This window comes from Phoca vitulina, unplaced genomic scaffold (assembly GCF_004348235.1).
Source record: "Phoca vitulina isolate PV1807 unplaced genomic scaffold, GSC_HSeal_1.0 scaffold2, whole genome shotgun sequence".
NCBI lineage: Eukaryota > Metazoa > Chordata > Mammalia > Carnivora > Phocidae > Phoca > Phoca vitulina.
This window is the reverse complement of record NW_022589705.1, coordinates 23,450,902-23,457,817: the sequence shown is the minus strand read 5'-3', so window position 1 is coordinate 23,457,817 and position 6,916 is coordinate 23,450,902. Positions and strand designations below refer to the sequence as shown.

At 43.4% G+C, this 6,916-nt stretch overlaps 1 pseudogene; it reads right to left on the bottom strand.

Moving 5' to 3' along the window:
- Nucleotides 1-3,833: 3,833 nt before the first annotated feature.
- On the bottom strand, nucleotides 3,834-4,825 carry LOC116642747 (annotated as a pseudogene).
- Between the last annotated feature and the right edge of the window lie 2,091 nt (nucleotides 4,826-6,916).

Genomic DNA, 6,916 nt, shown 5'->3' with positions numbered 1-6,916 from the left:
AAGAAGAAGAAGAAGAAGAAGAAGAAGAAGAAGAAGAAGAAGAAGAAAGAAGAAGAAAGAAGAAGAAAGAAGAAGAAGAAGAAGAGGAAGAAGAAAAGAAGAAGAAGAAGAAGGGGAAGGGGAAGGAGAAGGAGGAGGAGAAGGAGGAGGAGAGGAGGAGGAGGAGGAAGAAGAAGAAGAAGGAGGAGGAGGAGGAGGAGGAGGAGGAGGAATCCTAAGGAGCAGGACTGAGGGTCTGGAGAAATAAAACAAGGAAAGGAAAAAAAGAAACAAATTCCATGATGCATTATTCATTTGGCAACCAGTATGGGTAACTGGTGCTCTATCCTGCCAGCATGTATTATTACTTTGACATGTTCACTTCGCCGAAGGAAGAAACAGTTTCAAGTTTCTTACCGTAGTGGCTCTTCACAGGTTGGGGAACCAATGTGAATGTACGGTCAGCTACTGCCTATATGTGTCCCAACTATGCGCTCAGATACCAGAGAAATAACCACAGGGTAGATCCAACAGATCTATCGTACCGATAGTGAGACACATTTGAACTAGAACTCCTTTTATCATATGGCCTCCGTATGACCCCATTTTAACTGGAGAATAAGGAAAAATACTTCAGGTCCCTTGATTTGGTATCAACAGAGAGCCATGGTCCCTATATTCAACTGTTCTTGAAAAGTCTGACAACTCCCTTTTTGCCAGTTCATCTTTACCCTGATAAACAGTCTTAGATCCCTTTGGGGAAGCATCACAGGAATGTTTACTATAAATACTTGTAGTAGCATTGCATTGTCCTTCTTCAAAGGGATCTATCTCTCCTTCAGTGAGTAGGCTTTGGGTCTCTGAAATGACATGTTTAGAAACTGGGTGAAGGAATCTTTTTCTCTGAAAGAAACGCTGGTGAAGGTTTCTGTTCACCAGCTCTCGATTTTTCTGTTTTATTATATAGGTCAAGTAACATTCTGGTTGGCTTTCCATCTGTCTCACCCCTAGGAACACCATGACTTATTAGCTGATTCCCGAGGGTCGAAGCATACTGAACACTACTACAGCCTTGCTGCCCAGTATGGCATATGCCCCCTTTATTCTAGCAGTTAAGTGCTGCCATTGGTCTCTGCCATTCCAGAATCCTACCATTGCCTTGATATTAGGAATCTCAATCGCAACATCTTCTGTCAATCCCAGCCTGTACAAGACAGTTATCACAGAGCTTGTCAAATTAACTGGTGCTCCTTAGCAATGCTCCCCTCCCTGCTTTAGTGAAAGAAGTGTCCTTTGGGTCCTCCTGGGGAACACTGCCAAGTGCCAGTGTCTCTGATCACAAATAATAAATTAATTCTAATATTTTTACCTCCTTGAATCTTTGGACCCCTTCCTCAATACCATGCCAAGGCAGTTCCAGCATCTCCACCTAGTTATCCTAGGCTATCGTGGTGAGCAAGCTTCCAAGAGCCATCCCAGCAGCATGTTGGGCAGGATCCTGGTGTCCTTGCCAGAATACTGAGCTCTAAGTCATGGAGTGCTCCCAATAATAATAAGCTATAGTCCACCCAGTTTCCCATCCCCACCTCCCACCACCATCCCCAATCCAGTATCCTCAAGATCCCTACACATATGTGTCCCCCAGATTCTTGAAATATTCCTGTTAACTAGGTCCTGCCATTTTTTTTGGCACATAAGCCACTTCCTCCCAGAACAAGAATTGTATTTCTGCTCTGTGGCTATGTTGTAGTCTCACCGTAGCTGTCAGCCTGAGGAAGAAAAGTATAATCTTGAGAAAAACCTGTCTCAGGTATGACCTTTCAAATGTCTCCAGACAAGGGGAAGTTGCTCTCTTCTAGAAAGGTCAAGAGCTAGTGAATAGAGAGCTGGTACCAGTTGCCACTATGGAAACAGGCAGTCCACTTCATTTACTGTAGATCTGTGAGAAGCTGATTCTGCTCTAATGGACTGACATTGGGGGGGACACCCTACTCCTTCTAGTAAGGTTTGCGCCATGTGGGAAGTTACTAAAAGGATGTAAAATCCTGGGGTGCCTGGCTGGCTCAGTCAGTGGAGCGTGCGACTATTGATCTTGGGGTTGTGAGTTTGAGCCCCATGTTGGGTGTAAAGATTACTTAAAAAATAAAGTCTTAGGGGAAAAAAAGCATATAAAATCCTAACATAAGAACAAAGTAAATATATATAATCAAGCTTATTAAATACTCCACAAAGAAGAGGATATGAATTGATAGGACTAAGTATACCTTGGAGCAGAGTTAACACGGGTCACACTTTATTCAGATTTGGTGTAGCCTAGAGTCAGGACATGATACAGGGAGACAAGGAGGAGGCCTTGAATAAGCAGAAGAGCCTAGATGCATTTTTTAGATTTTGGTTAAAGAAAAACAAAACAAAACAAAACTTGGAAATGGATGTTCAGTGCTTTTCACTGAAATTATAGTCAAAGTTGCCTTGTCTCCACTGTAGCTCTTCTAGAGGAGATTCCCCTGAATAAGCCCTCCAACCTGTGATCATTTCCAACCACGTGCAGACATTGTGATTGAAGATGTCCATGCATGTAAACAGGTGAGCAGCTGTGAATAAAATTTAGCGAATTTAGAATTCTGTGTCTATGGTGATTTTTTGAAATTTTCTTATTTGAAATCTAGCTTAAGGAAGAAAAACACCATTCAGGACTGAGGAATTTGTGGAATTTGCCCCAAAACATTCTTTTCAATAATTTAGTTGTGCTGCAAGCAGTTTAAGCAAAGCTATTTGGACTTAACTGTTTTAGGAACAGTTATGCCCTCTACAGAGAAGAATCGGTAATTGTGATGCCATCTTAGCCATTTTCCTGATGAGAGGGAATCAATTACTTACTGCTTGACACTGGGGGAGAACTTACCCACGTCGTTAAATTCTTGGCTTGGAGTAGGAATGGGGTGAAATAACCTTTAAGTTAAGAACTTTGGAACAAAGAGGGGAGCTGATGCAGTATCTGGGACAAAGGTGGGCCTAAGATTCAAAGGCGAGACCTAAATGTTAATACATACTCAGGAAGCAGTCTTGCCCTATGGGAAAGGAGGGAGCTCCTAAGGGCACCAGCCTGATGCAACAGAAGTATCAAAAATGTTTACCCTGGTTTTTTTTTTTCATTTTTTTAATTTTATTATGTTAATCACCAAACCCTGGTTTTTAATACAAAGTAAATATTGTCTTTTCCAGAAACAAAGGCAGAGCTTGAGAACAGCATTTCCTCCACACTTTCTGCCCTATTCTTGACTGGAATAGCATTTTATTACTGCCCACAACTTATTTATTTTACATTTAAAAATAAAAAAAGGGGGGCTTGGCTGGTTCAGTTGGAGGAGCATGTGACTCTTGATCTCAGGTTTGCAAGTTCAAGCCCTGCATTGGGTGGAGAGATTACTTAAATAAATAAACTTAGAAATAAATAAATATTAAAAAGCTGTGGAGTTTTAAAATTCATTAAAATACAGCCAGTCGTACACTTTATTTCTTTTGTCCCTGACTACAGATGTATTTATCAACACTGATGCAATTTTAAGTGTTAATCTTTTTACTAAAAAATCATAAGCATCTTCTCTAAGTTATTACAGTCTTGTAAGTATACTTTACACAATTAAGTTTACTGGTGGTTTCCATTATAAAAGATGCTACTTTGTCACTCTAGGAAATTTACAATTCAGAAAAAAAATTAGAAGAAAAAAAACACCTATAGTTTCACCACATATAAAATTCACCCACTATCTGTATTTTGGGATCATTATTATAATATTTAATCATTGAGTAATTTTTAATCTTTTTTTTCAGTATTTACAATCAATTTTATTTTAATATAATCTAAACACATACCATTTAGAAAATACCAAGAAGAATTTATGTATAAGAGTCGATGCTGGGGCGTCTGGGCGGCTCAGATGGTTAAGCATCTGCCTTCGGCTCGGGTCATGGTCCCAGGGTCCTGGAATCAAGCCCCACGTCCGGCTCCTGGCTCAGCGGGGAGCCTGCTTCTCCCTCTGCCTCTCCCTCTGCTTGTGCTCTCTCTCTCTGTATCTCGAATGAATAAATAAAAATCTTAAAAAAAAAAAAAAGTTGATGCTATTGCATTTGAGTAAGACTGGCAAGTTCTTGCTACTGGCATAATCCAGGAAACACCTGCGAGGAAACCATATATATAGGAATAGATGTTGTGGCATTTGGCCCCCAGTTTGATAGCTCTTTGAGACAACTGAAGTTGTCAATGTTTGGTACTAGATGTAAAGTTTCATTTGTTATCCTGCAACCGTTAAGACTTTTTATGCATCTTGTATCTAAATTCTTAAGCAGGTTGTCGTCTCATAAACTCAAGTCTTCTGGAAGAGTCTGCGGTGCTAAACTTGCAAAGAAAATATCAATCTCTATCTCGTCCAAACGCAGTTGGATGCCTCTTCAACAGCCTTTTATATGTACCCCTAATCTATACGATCCAAACGTTAAAAAATTTCCTCCAACATTTTCAATTAGATTGTGGAAGATTTTTGCTTTCACTGATTTCTCGGATCCACTCTTTTACCAAGTTATCTAATTTTCCCCAAATTAAAATCCTGCGCTGCAGTTCCTCTTCCTCTTCCAAAGCCCCAAAGGGCTTCAGAGTCTCATTTGGCTTCTGTGTAAGGAGGCAGTCAGTTTCCTTGGGGGCTGCTAAGCTGATAGGAGAGGTAAGGTCACAGCGCTTCTGCGGCTGCTGTGTTTGCTGTCATCCCGGCGCTGTAACTGGAAAGGGCAAGGTGTCCTCAGCGGACACTGCCCAGTCGCTCCCCCGTCCCGCCCCCCCCCCCCGCATCCCCACCCCCCCCCCCCCCCCCGCATCCCGACCCTCCCAACGCCGTCCTGCGCATGATCCACTGAGGCGGCGTGGGGCGGGGCGCTACAGCCCTGAGTCCAACCCCCTTTCACCGCACCGCTCCCGCCACTTTCGGCCTTTCTCCTCCTTCCGCTTCGTCCTAACGTGGCCCCGCGAGTAATTTTTTTTTTGTCTTGACAGAAATAAATGTTTCATTATAATAGGTGATTGTGTTGAGATTCCTGGAGGGAAGTAGGGGCTGAAGGAGGTGGTAGAATTGGTTTGTGATGGTGTGTAGTGCTGTTCTACAATCTTTCTCCTTCAAAGCGTAGGGTAGAATTCTAGTTCTCCACCCTCTTGAGGTCAACCATAGCTTTAACTGATGGGATAGGAGTGGGAATGGCATGTGTCTGTTGCACGTGGGAGCCTTTAAAAGGCAGCGCACAGCTTGCTGTGCTTCTTTCCTCCTGCCTGACGTGCAAAGTACTAGAGGGTGGAAGTTGCTTAAGCCTGAGTCTTTGTGTAAGGAGGCTGCAGAACAGAAAGAGAGGGAACCTCGAAAAGGTGATTAAAGAAAGCTCAATGAAATTACTACTTACAATGGTGTGACAAGATATAGGGAAACTATAGAAGCTGGAGGAATACCACAGGTCTAGCGACAGCAGGAAACCTAAAGTCTCTATACGGGAGGGGCAAGAAGAGGGAGGGATGGCTGAAACCAGTGAGAGTGCAGTAGCAGGAGAGAGCCAGTGGGGAACTGTGGCCTTTGGCGTAGGAATGCATAACCTGTCACCTCACCTAGAGGCAAAGAGGCGATCGAGGGCATCAACCCAGCAGTCTTTCTCTGCCCTCCCATATTCCAGTCTCCTGCCAATCCTTTCCACTGGCCACACCCAGCTGGAAACCTGATTAATGCTGTGGATAAAAGTCAGGATCTTGGGGCACAGAGCAGAGTGTGAAAACATGGCGAATGGATCTGAAAGAGCAAATAAAGGCTCTGTCCCCAGTCAATGCTCCCTCCTTCCCCCCATCAGTGTCCATTATGATTCTTTTTTCTCCCAGGTGGAAAATTCTTTTCCCACCAAACAGCTTACACCCAGAGTCCCATCAGCTAGTATAGCCTCCCCAGGTGTTATCAATTTAGTCTCACCTGAAACCTAAGATATTAGCCACCACCAGTGCTCTTCATATAAAACTGTGGATCTCTTAAAAAGAAGAAAGAGAGATAATCAATCAGCATAAAACGCTGCTGCCGCTGTCTAACGTGGACAATACCCAGCACAGTATGGTCCTCTGGCCCCTTAACATCTATGTGACTCATAACTTGTGTGCTTTATGAGGGCAATTGGCGCTCCCTGGAAGAAAATGGTTCGCAGGTGAAAATGGGGCCAAGAAAGAATTGGATACGAGGGTAGTAAGGGCAGAATGACAAACCAGGAGCTTCTGAGCTGAGTTGTCTTCATCATCAGGATCCAATTATAGAGGCCACAGTCTAGATCAGCATGCTGTAACCCATCTTTAGAGGGACATAGGATCCAGGCCCAGAGAAGGGACTTAGTAAAAAGTAAGTGAGGTGGTGGTTAACAGGCTAACAGGCTGGCCTTCAGGGTTGGATACTAATTCTATTTGGTAACAGCACAGAAGTTCAGGGGGCAAGCCTCTTCCATCAGGATTAGATAGACAGGAAGCAGCCAAGGCTCACTGTCAATCCATAAATATTGAGCATTATTTTGGGTCGAGTATCATCTTGAAAACTGGAGATATGATGTTTAAAAAGGGGGGGCTGGAAATCCTTGTCTTTATGGAGCTTGGGTAGAAGTGAGGAAGGCAGAAGTCAGATACATTCATTCAAACGGTTCATTAATTAATAATACAGTAAAATGTGCCATGGAGAACTCTGTGGCAATATCCAAGCACACATCAGGGCCCTACCCAGTCCGGAGACTCTGGAAAGACCTCTCAGGGAGATGAATGTATCAGAATGTATCTCGGGATCATTAGTGGGCAGGTGTGAGAGCAGCGGACCATTTCCGGACACCACCCCATCATGGTGAAAGGGCTCCCAATCAGTAGCCCACCAGCCTTGACTCT